General features: G+C 40.2%; 1 protein-coding gene across 1 annotated transcript in view; it reads left to right on the forward strand.

Moving 5' to 3' along the window:
* LOC127656463 (lysine-specific demethylase 6B-like) overlaps positions 1–14,014 on the forward strand; it is a 55,690-nt gene that overhangs the window by 26,433 nt on the left and 15,243 nt on the right. Inside the window, 2 exon segments of the mRNA XM_052144806.1 lie at positions 3,872–3,946; positions 13,314–13,412. The gene's annotated coding sequence lies outside the window, so the exon portion shown is untranslated.

The following is a 14,014-nucleotide window of genomic DNA, read 5'->3' on the forward strand; positions in this document are numbered from 1 at the left end:
GATTATCATAGTCTTATGCCATGGTATTTACACGGTACTTCAAAGAATACCCTGAAACAAACTTGGTAAATGTACAAAAGTATTTTTGGTACTTGTATGGGTAGTGTTAATAGTATGTGCCTCTCTGAATGTAAGTGAAGGGCGGTTAGACCCATACTGTTTGGGTGCATGTATCTGTGGGGCAATCAGCTAAAAAATCAAGTGATTCATACTCTCTTGTTTATGTGTGGGGTGGAGGGGGGTGGAGGTGGGTGTTAACCCCATGAATGAACCATCAATTGGTGTGTAGCTGTTATGACGACCAGTGCAGCCTAGTGCTGAGTCAGTGGAGTTCTCAAAGTGGGAGCAGAATGTGGATCTAAAGGCCACTGGCTGTTCTCGTACACACACTTACACATAAATACACACACACACTAATTTTAAGTACTGCACATCTGACAGTGTGTGTGTGTGTGTGTGTGTGTGTGTGTGTGTGTGTGTGTGTGTGTGTGTGTGTGTGTGTGTGTGTGTGTGTGTGTGATTGCATTCTGCTGTGCTCATGGGAATGCTGGTAAATTTAGCTGGTGTGTGAGAACAGTCTTTCAGGAAACCTAGCTTGCTCCCTCTCTGTTTATCAGGCAAGAGCCTAGCAATCACATCTACAACCCCCCCCCCCCCTGGGAAATAACTATGTTAAAGTTTGCAAAAACACAGACCTAGGCTCAGAAACATGCACATATCAGCTCAAACACAGTGTAATGGCACTTTGTTAAGATTAATATTTGATTAATTTAATGATGAGTAGAGTCATTTAAACACTGAGTGTTTGAGTGTGCAAGGGAGATCACAGGAAGCCATACCACTTTCTTCCTGTCCAGTTTGTCTTATTATGAGTCCCACCACACATTAACACACTCACAGTTATGAACAGCAGAGATAGTTGAAATGCGAGAAGGGTTGCTTGATAAAAAACTATAGCAGTATTTCTTTGTTTGTTCACTCTTTCCCTAAAGCCTAGTGTACACTACATGACTCAAGCCAAAGTCTCCTTTGATGTTTTGAGTCGGCGACTGGTCTGGGTCACACTTTATATCAGGTGGCCTTAAGTACTATGTACTAACATTACATACATACAAGACTATGTATTTACTGTGTAACTATTCTGCAAAGTGCCCACATTTGCTGCTACTGAGGTTGAGGTACAGGTAAGTTTAGAAGTAAGGGTAGGGTTAGGGGTTAGAGTTAGGTTTTGGGGTAAGGCTTGGGTTGGGGGTAAAGTTTACACTGTAACTACAAATGTAATTAAATGCAAGTACTTTAAATGTGATTACAATGCAACAACATATATGTACATAATAAGTACATTGTATCAAACAGTTAAGTGCATTATAGTTAAGGCCACATAATATAAAGTGGGTCCCTGATCTGTAACGAGAAATCTCAGATCTCACAATGAACGGTCTTGTTGTGTGGGCACTGCTGCGACATGCCAAGACTCCCAGATGCTACGAAAAGGAGAGCAGGTATTGGGAAGCAGGAGAGAAAAATAATTAGAAAATAAAATAAAATAAATCATCATTCTACTCACTGTTGGTGTCAATAAGTTCAAAAACGGGCGAGAGACATTCTTTCATGTTTAATGCCATATTTTCAAGAATAAACTGCAAATTTGTGAATTAATTTCGTTAGCTTAATTTTAAGATGCATTTTGGGCGATCCTTTTGAAACAGGACGACACTAAAGGCAGCTGTAACAGCCGGTATTTTGCCGGATACGTGCGGATTTAAAGGGAAATAAGAAATTTAAAAAATGAGTGCATGATCATGTACAATATGGACACAGATGTGAGCAGCATGCACATTTGAAGTTCAGTTACATGTACTGCACTAAAAATAACTCAGAATTCTTCTCTAAAGATTATGTTTGTGTATAATTAAGAGAAACTGTACGCCGGTTTTTAGCGCTTTCTCATCTTTTACATTTTTGGTGCATTATTATAATTTAGTACAACACAGATGTAATGATGGATGTTCTCATGAAATCAGAGACTCTGTCTTTGAAATCCTAACACACGTGTTAAGAAGAGACGATCAGGTTTAACGGTGATGTTTCTCGCTTGTACATTTGTGATTGGATCACCCAAAACGCACCTTAAGCCAAGTGTACACATGGCCTCAGTTGGGGACAAATGGTTGTGTAGTTGATACACAACAGTCCTGTTGTGCGTGTACCAGCATGATGAAAAACAGGGTGCTGACTGCAAGTCATGTAGTGTACGCTTGGCTTAAGAAGGCATTTGCACATCTGCTATCGTGGATGGTTGCCTGTTTTTAGTAGATGTTGTGCTCAGAACAGCTCACATCCTGTGTGTGTGCATTTGTCTGGCGTTATACAAGAAGCCTAGTTCCCGTGACACACTCCCGTGGTTTGGCCGATCTGTTGTGTCTCTGTGCCACTGATGTATGTAACCTTACTAAATATAACGTGTTGATCACACACGCACACAAGCCGTCTGTTTGCCATTAAATGGAGATAACATGCTGTCCTCACACTCCGTTTAAGAAACGTCCTGATTCAGACATGGCAGATGCCATTAGTTTCTATAAAACTTTACAGTCGTGACTGTTGAACAAGTCAAGAAAACATTCCACTTTCATTTGGAAAATCTCATCCACTATTTCCCTATCTTTTTTGGTTTAGTTCAGCATTTCTTGGTTCTATTTTTACTCCTCTGTGATTTACGGCACACAGTTCTCATTCTCTGTGAAATTAGTTTGTTCTCAGCTTCAGAATTAGGTTAAATGTAATGTCCTAAATAAACCCTTTTGTAGCCACACTATTGTATTTCAGTTCATCTTGACATCAGATTCCAGTTCATTTTAGTCAAATATATTTTAATACAGATAATTTAATGATTGAATGATAAAGTAATTTAATGATTTTGTGATCTCTTGATTTTGATTGTTGATTAATTGTAAAATGACCATGATCTTTTGGAAAGAAACTATATTAATACATAAAACAATTAAAATGATATATGTTGTCTTCATGGTATCAATATTATTATCATCCTGAATAGCATGTCTCAAGACTATACATGGTATAGAGATTTTTATATCGTCTGGATTGACTGAAGAGATAAAGTCTGGGGCTCAGCCTTTTTATGGATTCATATTTTTAATACTTATGCGTGATAGTCGTGTTGGGAGTAGGACAGTCACGAGTCCGCTTTAAAAAAGCCAGCAGCCGGAGATGCGACAGTTTGCGCTGTCAGGGAATTCCGGGGCGTGCGCTGACGTCAGTTGTCAGGGGCGGTGCTGTGTGTGTGTGTGTGTGTGAGGAGGGAGAGGGAGAGAGCGTGTTCCTGTGAGCGGTTACGCGCACAACCGGAGCTGTGTGTCCCTTTAAAAAACCAAGCGCCTCTCAGAGCAACTCGATCCATTCCTCAGTGTACAAAGAGAGAAGACGAACACAACGACAACATTACATTTCAGCAACACGACCTCTGGAGGGAAATAAAATAGACTTTTGGCTTTTAGACCGGAGGATCTAAGAAAATAAACGGTTTTGTGGATTATTGTTGTTGTTCAGCCGGTTGGACTCGTATATTCCTCTGCACGCGCTGGAGAAGTTGTGGATACTCTGCAGGTGACATTCACCGGTATTTAAAGGAGTTTTAGTCCCACATTCGTGTTTTTAGTCCATGTATTTGCTCCAGACAGTGTTTATAACAATAGCGCCGCCTTGTATTTCAAGCTTGAGTCTGAACGTCTTAATATGTCATCACTCATGATTAAATCATTTACCCCTTTGGCACGTTTAGTGTCCCACATCGGACTTATCGAATCAGATGTGCGGAAACTAAAAGATGTCCTCGTTTATTCTCCTACAGATCCCGTCAAACTTCAGGCAGCCAGGACTAGAGGAGGCGCAAGTTGTTCTCGCAGGACGAGTTTTACTAGTAAAGGTAAGTCAGCTATCCCGTTTTGAATAGGTCTGATTATGATTACCTCTCTGTCATACTCGTGACTACTTTATTACTGATTGTCGGTCGTGACAGAAGTAAATTACGGTCCTTATTACAGCGTAGTAACAGTCTGTGTGAATGAATGTGTTGTAGTAACGGGTGACCGGAAGATCAGTACTTCATTCCCCATTAGAGTTAACTCATTACTGACCAGCAAATCTATGAATTAACTTTTTTGTCTTTAAAAGTATAATATTAGGACAAGGCATTGTGTAATTCTTGGACAGTGTGTTTTATTGTGCAACATTCCTTATTGTGTTATTTAAAAGGGTGTTTAGGGCAGAACGTGTTCTTCATTCATGTAAAGCCTCAGTTCCACGTGTGTAAGGAGGAGGAAAGGGGGTTGGGTTCACTGTATACTGCCCCAGCTCGGCCCATCCCCGCATTTAAGCCCTGCCTACTGTGTCAAACAAAGAGAAGTGGATCGCTTAGAGGCCATTCACACTGTACCTTCTGCCAACTGTGTTTTTAATGTAATTAAAAATGTAAACTTACACATTCTGCGTTTTTAAGATGGACTATCAAAGCAAAGAACAGCACGCATGTGTCTGGAAACGCGTTTTAAAAAGTTGAAATTCTTTAAAAACTCGTAATAAGTCCGTCCAGCGCGTGTTTACATAGACAAACATTTGAAAACAGCGTTATGTGTATCGGCCTCTTAAAATAGTAAAACTTTTAAAAACGCGTCTCGTGGCCGCTCCGTCCTGCTTTTGTTTGTGTGTGTGTGTGTGTGTGTGTGTCGCATTGCAATTCACTGCTCTTTGTTTGACACGAGAGGGCTCCCCTGTGGAGTTGGGCAGTCTATGAGTTGAATGGATTGCTTTAGCTCTCGCTGAACTAAATGCGACTGTCTGAAAGGAAATCATTTGCAAAGTTCTACTACAACAAGCCTGCAGCATTGCCTGGGGGTGTGGTGTTGTCTTTCTCTTGGTGTTTGCATCATATTCCGGTGTATGAGTTAATGAACATACGGGGGAAATGTCTCTAACGACATTTTTCTTTCCCGTATGTTATAATGTTCTAGAAACATTATCGTCCAGAGTTGATTGTGTTGGTTGGGCGAGCGCAATTGGGAGGCGACACTCTGCATATTATGAGCGGCCATGAACACCCATGGAAGTAAATATGGGGTACATGAGGGGCACGATGATCCCTTTAAAGATTACTTCAGATCAATTAGAACGACTTGCATGAAAACAGGGAAGTTTGTTTCGCTTTGAAGTCGTGGATCGTAAACATGGGCAGATGCTACGAATCGGTCCTCCTCAGATCAGCGGTTGTTTTGAATCACCCGCCTTATCTCTGAATTTGAGAATGAATGAAACGTGGTGAGATTATAGGCTGATCGTCATAGTTGCGCTGCCTCTACTGACGTGACATCATCTTAAACGTGACACAAATCAGTAAACAATAACACGACCACTAGCTGTTAGCTACTAGCTCACTGTGCTGCATAAAGCAGTTGTTGCATGGTGATTTTACACAAGTGTAACAGTTAAATTGGCCTGGTTTTTTTTTAGAAGCAAGCTTTCCATCAGCTGGTCAACTGAATAAAGTGAAGCTTTCAAGCAGAGTATAGCCATCCTCCATCGTGGACTCCAACAACGCCGTGGCCGAGTCCAGGGCACCCCACCCCCCACCCCGCTCACCAGTTTATGCCATAGATAGCATCCATTTGGTGGAACCACTTCCACTTTCTTCTGTTTGAACCACTCCGGCTGTCGTGGTCCTTGATGGTTCTGTAATCACTTTTTTTTTACTTTTCCCTACACTGTTGGTTGGTCTGGTGGTAGCTGTGTGCGGCCAACAGCTGATACACTTCCTGAAAGACTTTTTCGTTTCACGTCATTTCGTTCGTCGCAAACGAGAAGAACGTCTGCACCTCGTTTATTGACCACATACATTTTTTTTTTTTTACAATTAAAAAGTCGCATGAACAAATAATACTGCTATCACTGTTGCTAACTTTAAAACTAGCGGATTGATGTCCCGCAAATCCAGTGACGATGGTGGTGACAATTCTCTCTGACCAATCAGTGATCTGCAGGGTTTTGACGTCACATTTAGTATCGGCTCGTTTGGAACCTCCACCGAGGTGGTACAAAAAAAGTACCAGGTACTATTCACAGTGGAAAACCCCCAAAAAGCGAGCAGAGTTGAGTCAAGTAGAGTTGAACCGTGCAGTGGACAAGCCCCATTAAAAGCCATTCACACTGTCCCCACTAACAAGCTCTGTACAATCGTTTTGGGTCAGGGTTAGTCTTTTGTCATTATAATTAAATTTATATAAAAACAAAAGAGGTCTATGGTATACCCCCACTTAGATAGCTTTTGTGGGTGGGTTTATGTGGTTTACGAGGGTTTTATGTGATTTTAGGTTACAAACTGTAATTACAAGGGTATTATGCTATAAATGTGGTTTATGAGGACATTTCTAGTGTCTCCATAATTCAAATAACTTTTTTTTTTTTAAATGTAAAATTGCAGAAAGTTTTTTGTGAGGGATAGGTTTTGTGTTAGGGATAGTGATATAATCTATAGTTCTTACAATATAAAAATCATTATGTCTATGGAGTGTCCTCATAAGGATAGCCGCACCAACGTGTGTGTGTGAACGGTGAAGATGTACTTTTGATTGATGATAGAAGAGTCAGGAGTGGGTGTGGTGACTGTGGAGGTGTGTGAATTCTGTCCTAGCAGGTGGACAGAATGGAGAAGTGTGTAGATTACACACTTTGTATGTGTGTGACGGTGAGGAAATAATGAGGGTGTATCATGTAGGTCAGTGGGTTTATTGGAGTGCTTACTCACTGTATGGTTATCACACTAGCCTTTGAGAGTGATGATGACAATGAGCCAGGCTTGTGTGTGTACGTGTGTGTGGTTTATACTGGTTTTTCAGGACTTGCCTGATGATGAAATGATCTCGTAAGTTAAGAGACTTCTCGATCATTCCATTGAGCTCTAACAGTTGTGTGGGGGTGTTTTTCCCATGTGGAGAGTGTGTGTTTGCTTGTGTAGGGATGGACTTTTGTGGTCAAAGGAAAAGGAAGTGAAGTATACTATTAATAGTAATGTTGTGAGAGAAAGTGCATGAGTCTGTGCGGATGTGTCTGTGAATGTGTGTGTTATTCATGTGGAGTTGTCTTTAATGCCATAGATGGTGTTTACCAAGAGACAACATGATTGCAAAAGGACTTTCATACTGTCTGATACAGAATTTGTTCCTCTCTGACAGGCTTATTTTTTCCTTTGTCACCTTGCTGATCTGTGTTATCTCACACTTTGGCAGAAAACCAGAGTGAGGGGAAAAGAGAGAGTGAGTAAAACAAAGGGGTGGGGTAGTGAAACTAGAGTGGGAGGGATTGAGAAGAATGGAGAGCGAGAGAGGTGGAAAACAAAAAAGATCAGTCATGTTTCTGTGAGTCAGAATCAGTTTTTTGGATGGAGTGAGCGGGATTTAAGACATCGCTGACATGCGTCATTATGTGGGGGAGATGACATGACTTAGGAGGGCTTGTTTTCCAGCATCGCAATCATGCGCACACAAACATACTTGATTTTTATCTAACAATTAAAACTTAATGTTCAAATTCTTCATCAATTTATGGTCAGTAACATGTTGTATTTTGATCAGTGTTTGGAATGTTTTCGATTCCATTGCCAGACATGTTTACGAACAAGGTCTTGCACCATCCCTCTTCAACTTTTGTGAGCGTCAGATAACCTGTTGCTATGCAACCAAGACCCAGCTTGTTTGTGTTTTTATCGTTTTTCTAATAACATAGAAGTATATCTTTTTGTTTTTGTCTAATGCACTGGTTTCTGGGAAACGTGGAGTGCAAATGTAGAAGGGAACTTTTTGGGGATAATAAAACAAACACAGACAGAGAGAGAAAGAGATGTTCAAGGTTCAACTGTTCCGGTAATGAAGAGATAAGGTGTTTTGATGGCTAGAGAGAGATCATTTCTGGTACTTTGTATTCTTGATGTTTATGAGGATGAAAGACCAAACTCATATTTCCTGATATGACACAGTGACACATTTGTACAGACTATGTGAAACTGAACACATTTAAAAATGTTCTCACAGATGGCCGTGTAGACAACACTCCAGACTTTCATGTCTAGCAGACATTCACACACTGAGTCACTGACATTCACAAATGCACAGCACTTCATCTTTCTGCTTTTTGCCATTTGGGATCAGCATGTGTGTGGTTGTGTGTGTTGTGTAACACTAGCCCACCAGTAACTTTTTCTGTTCCTTAAAAGTTTTACTCTACTTCTTAGAAGAACTGTTACCCAAGTTGACTGACAGGAATATGGATGGAGATCATAACAAGCATCTACTGAGCTTCGGATTTCTTAAAAGAATAAGAAACCCGACACCTGATGGGCCATTCATAAATACATGCACAAATAGCAATGTTCCGCAGGATGTTACATCATTCCCCTCAGTCCTTTTAAGTCATGCTCTCCCTCCCCAGGCCCACTTCCTGTTGTTCTGATGATAACTTCCTGTTTTATCATAGCTTGCCTCAGTCTGTTCTGCTTTCTTTGTCACATGTTGGCATATTCACTTTCACACACAATATTCCAGGTGGAGGTATCAAGATATCCAAACTTCAAGGCTTCGTCTCTTGAAGTGTGTAATTTCTGCACCACTATTGTCAACAAACAAAATTGGAAAAATAATCACTGTTTTCAAACAGATTCCAGAAAACTCCGATAATTGATCGAGCCAATGTTGCTGTGTCAGGATTGACAGGTTGCTCAAACAGTAATGTTTTGAAAGTGCCACTATTTTACACTTGATGTGAAATTAATCTACAAAGGATTTACTTATAGGTTACTCTGCATATTAAGCTGGTATACAAGAGCCATTTTTAACAAACAAAAAAATTACATCAGATTTAAAATGGTAAAAGGGCAAGTTTCACACAGTATATCTCTTAGTGACTTTAAACTTCTTTTATGATTAACCTCAATGCCAGTAATGCACCTTGTTAAAGGTAAAGACTAAGCCTGTTTTCTCAGCAATGCTAACCATAGTGACCACACCAGGCGCTTATTTACTCTTTAACAGGACATTACGACTAGAGTTACGAAGAAAAGTATCAGGTTTCTCTTTTAGTTGACTCATACCATGAATGAGACCTGAATTAAACATTCAAATCACTCTTGAGTAACGTTGCTGTCACTTTTATGCATTGATGAATGGTGGTGAGTATTCAGATTAGGGGCACATGAGGATCCGTTTCGAGTGAGAAACATAAAGTCTCAACATTTGAGCATGCCTATACACTGCTTATGTTCACTGATTTAATAATATTAGCTTACATATTTATTAACAGCTGACACCAGAAAGAACTACACATTCGATTGAATGCTCAATTTGTAGATAGAAGGAATATGGATAGAAATCTTTTGCCATTTATTGAATGTCAATATCAGATCAATACCAGTGATATCAGCCATTATCTTAAACCACTCCATCCCGGTGAATATACCTTTGCTGTCTAGCAACCAGAGAACAAGAGGGTGAACAGTGTTGAAGTAGGTCGAGGGCAATTTCTTTGAAAAGGAGAGCAGGGAAAGCAATCATGGTCTCTGCCAGTGATATTTGTGGTGGACACTTGCGACATTCTGAAAGCGTAACGAGGCCGGTTGTGAATTTATTGTAATGTTACTTTTAGTGCAAGGTTGAGGGAAGGTTGTTGCTAAGTTACATGCAGGAGTTGATGTCTGTAGTCAAGGCTCGGCCAGAGAATGAGACGGAAATTAGCGTTTGCGTGTGTCCTGAGCTGAACTCCTCTAGATTTGCTCTAGATGAGTTCTCCCTAGATCAGGAGGTACACTCATGTGAGTGTGTGTTTCTGTGGAGGCTACAAGTGTAGGCTTGGAAAGCAGAAACGCCATCGTGACGACTCAACCTTGCATCATTGGCAGAGAAAAAGGTACTCAGACACACACAGAGGGAAGGGAACTGATATAATCCTGCTGTGACGTTGTGTTTCCTTGTGATTGCGTGTGTGTGATCTCTATCTCACCCACAGGTCCTTTTGCTGGCCCCCTTTGATCATCGTGAAACATTACAGCTCTCCCATTTCCACTGCTTCCCTCACCACTTCCTATTCTTACCTCCAATCTGTTTCCCCCTCTTATGGTTTCCAAGTGTACACTGCTGTTCCTTGATTCCATTCCATCTCTCGTTCCCTTCCGCATTCTCGCCCACTCAGCTGTTTCCTGGGGCTTCATAGCACAAATCGCTGGTGAGACAATGGCTCCATGTTCTGGAATGACATTACTCACATGACCTATAGTGCCATTGCAAAATAATTTCCTAGTGTTAGACCTGATTTAAGGGTAGTGCCCAAACTGATTTCGGTGTCAATTTTTTTAATAGTAAATCATAACCTGAATCAGTGTACTGAAATTAGTACACGCCACTTCAGACGTTAAAGTGTTATCTTACAATGTACTGTGTAATGACTGCTCTCTTACAGGGTACTGTTAGTCTCTGTCCAACATTATTCTTGGTTAGTTGACACAGAATTTTTTGTTTGTTTGATTGGACAGGGTAAGTTGGAGACGCCCACGGACGTGGCCTTCATTTGGTTTGGTGTTTTTGGTGCAGATCTACCCCACTGTGACGACCAAGCCAGTGACTGGAATAGTTGTTTGACGTTTGTTAAGGGGATTTTTATCAACCTGAGGGGCAATGTGGGGGTGAATGGGGGATTTTCTAATTATCATGCCATGACAGTAAAATTCATGAATCAAAAGTGATTTAAAATGAATAGCTTCCAGTCTTATTAAAATTGTGTTTTGTTTTTGAACTTATTAGATATGTGTAGTCTAAATACATGTGGCATTTCTATAAAACAGTTCTCGTCAACTAGCATGAAAGCAGATGCAGTTGCATTGCAATAAACCAATAACCACATGTTCACTCTTATATTCAACACCACTGAAGGCCAACTATCCTCTTCTGTCTGATCAACATCTGCGAGTTTCAGATTCCCCACTTTGGTAAAACGGGTGAAAAACCCCACTGCAATTTTACAGTGCACCATGTTTTTGCATCCAAAACAACACACCGTAGCAGATTTTGATGACGACACATTTTCAGAAATTCCCGATGCTGTCACTAAGGTGGGCGCCACCAATCACCTGACCGTAAAGAGTGTGCGAGAGAAGGGGGTGGAGTCTGGGGTGTGGGGTAAGCCCTTTCCATGGTTGACTCATGGGAGTTCCCCAGTTAGACAGCAGAAACGCACACAGATCGAAGCTGTCAGTAGACCCGGTTTGTTTCGATTTATATCTTTCAATAAAGGTTTCATTTAAAATGTAATCAGTTAAATCAGTTTCAGTATGCTATATTTTTCCCACATTACTAGATATGCGTATTACTAGAAATTCAAAACATGTTCTCGTAAAATCGAGGCTGCAGCAGTATGAAATGGTATCAGTTTGCGTGTTTTAAAGTCTGAAAGATTTGTGAAAATGTGCAAATCAAGTCCAAATTCACAGCAGTCGATTGTGTGCACGTGCCTCTTTGTTTTATGCAACTGAGGAAACAAACTTCTTCGTTTCTTCTCAGCTAGAAACACTCCAAACATGTATTTTTTAAACACAGTCCTACAACCATTTCTTTTAAAGATGCACTCATTATTATTTTTTTCCTCATTAAAAACGTGACACGAATTGTAATTTTGCAATATATGTAGGAAATCATGACCACTTACATTAAAATGAAGACTCCAGTCATATCAGTAACCTTATAAAAGCTATTCTATTCTATATGTAAAGAGCACGCATATTGGGGCTGCCATGTTAGAATCACATGACCAGCAGGATACTCGCATAATCTCAATAATCCACCTGTTATTTGACACTTTCACTCATTGATTAAAATAATCGTGGCTGACTGTGAACACTAAATTACTACAATGGCATCTGAAAATGAAAACTATTGATTTTAAATGAAGCTGCATCCAAGTTACTAGGTGTCAATGTAAGTCCAAGATAACACAAAGACAAAAGTTACTTAGTGCACCTTTAAAACACACTCTTGTCAGTTTCTAAAACCCTCCCTCCACCCATTATCTCACATGGAAAGTGTTTTTCCCATGCCACAGTTTTCACGTGTGATAGTTGGCTTTCCACACCGATACCTCTTTATGAGACCCAGGATTGTGTTTATTCAGATACCTCCCCACAATAACTCTCACCATTGCGTGTGAAAGACAGTATCATGGATTTCCTCGCACTGTTGCCCTACTCACTGTCCAAGGGTTCCCAGTGTTTCAGACAGTCGAGGGAGGACTTTTCTTTGATTAAATTTCTCTTGTGTGTTATAAATTATAATTATACAGGAATCTGTTCCATAGTAGCTTCTCATGCATGTCAGGAGCCTCATGACATAAAATTCCATTTAAAACAAAAACATTTTGGATCATGTGACATGGTAAGGGTCAGTATTGAATATGTACCATGGTATTCCTTGAAGTACTTTGGAGTTCCATATAAACATGAACCTGGTACACGAATTTAGTAATAATCTGGTACCATTTTACCACCACAGTATGTTCAGGATACTGACATACTCTCTCTCTCTCTCTCTCTCTCTCTCTCTCTCTCTCTCATATATATATATATAAAACAATTGAATGAATAGGATCAGTGGAGCAACCCAGCCTGTTCTAAATGGAATTCACCAATTAAAAGTTACTTAACATATTAAACCAGACAGGAAATTGTTGAAAATAATTAACCTGTAGACTAAGCCAAATCTATGAGAAAGAAAAAAATTGCTCTGAAAAGTTGTGCATAATTCACGATGTGCAATCGTGCATCAGCCATTGTAACTTCTCAAATAAGGTCAAAGCATTTCAAATCCTTTTTTATGGTTCTTTGTAATTTAGCCTCTAAAATATCTAGTCAATGGAAATAGTTTAGTTGTTTATACACCTCTTAAAAAAGATGGGGAAAAGTAAGACTAGCATGCTGGCAAAACTAAGTGAATTTAGACCTAACATACAGTGTGAGGAAAATGCAAGTGAATTTTGATCAATAACACTCACCATGAATTTCAGTGTGTAAGCACCCCTCCCCCTCCAGAGTCGCCTTTGTCACCTGGTCTGTCACAGGTTAGTGATGGCACAGCTGCAAAGCCTAGCTGTTTTACTGTGCTTGTGCTGATTGGATGGAATAAAGCCAATGTACAAGCAGATTAGCAAAACAAATGAGCGTAAACTCAAAGCACTGATCATTACCTCTGTGTGTCTCTGTCTCTCTTCAGTAATCCACAACTGCAGAGTCTGCCGAGATGATCGACCAATGGTGCTAAACCCCAAATCTTCAGACGATTGAGAGGAGGTTCTAGATGCTTATTTGACAGGTATACATTCAAGTTTGTACTGCATAAACAGTAGTGTATGTTTGTGTGTGTTTGTGCTAAATCCAGGCTAATTATGCAGCACAGGAAGGAGTGTCAATAAACTGCATTGTCACGTTTATTTCAGTACCAACTAGAAGCTAAATCCAGAGTTCCTGAAATATCACAGAAGCCTTTTAATAGTGCAATACAGTGAGCCCGAGAGGAGTGGGTGGGCCGCTCTGCACTGTATGCTCAGAATACACATATACATACGGCACACACACACACACCAACGTTGTCTGATTAAACCTGCTGAGCAATGAATGGCTCATGAACACTCACACTCGCTGTGTCCAAAAAAATCTTAAAGTACTGCCATCTTTGTTTATTTTCTGACTTATTATTTCTCATCTTCAGATTTACAGCTCAACTGTGAAGTCTCTGAGAATTAAAGGCCTGCTGAGAATTTCATGGGTTTGTCAATCAGAGAGTTTGTAGCTTAGGACTAGCCCATCAGGTTATACAGCATTTGCATCTATGTCCTGGTAGTATGTATATTTAGCTACTGTGTTTCCCCAGAAGATTTCTAAAACTGACAACCTACCATAGGGGAAAACCTCAAA

The sequence above is a fragment of the Xyrauchen texanus genome, chromosome 2 (assembly GCF_025860055.1).
Source record: "Xyrauchen texanus isolate HMW12.3.18 chromosome 2, RBS_HiC_50CHRs, whole genome shotgun sequence".
NCBI lineage: Eukaryota > Metazoa > Chordata > Actinopteri > Cypriniformes > Catostomidae > Xyrauchen > Xyrauchen texanus.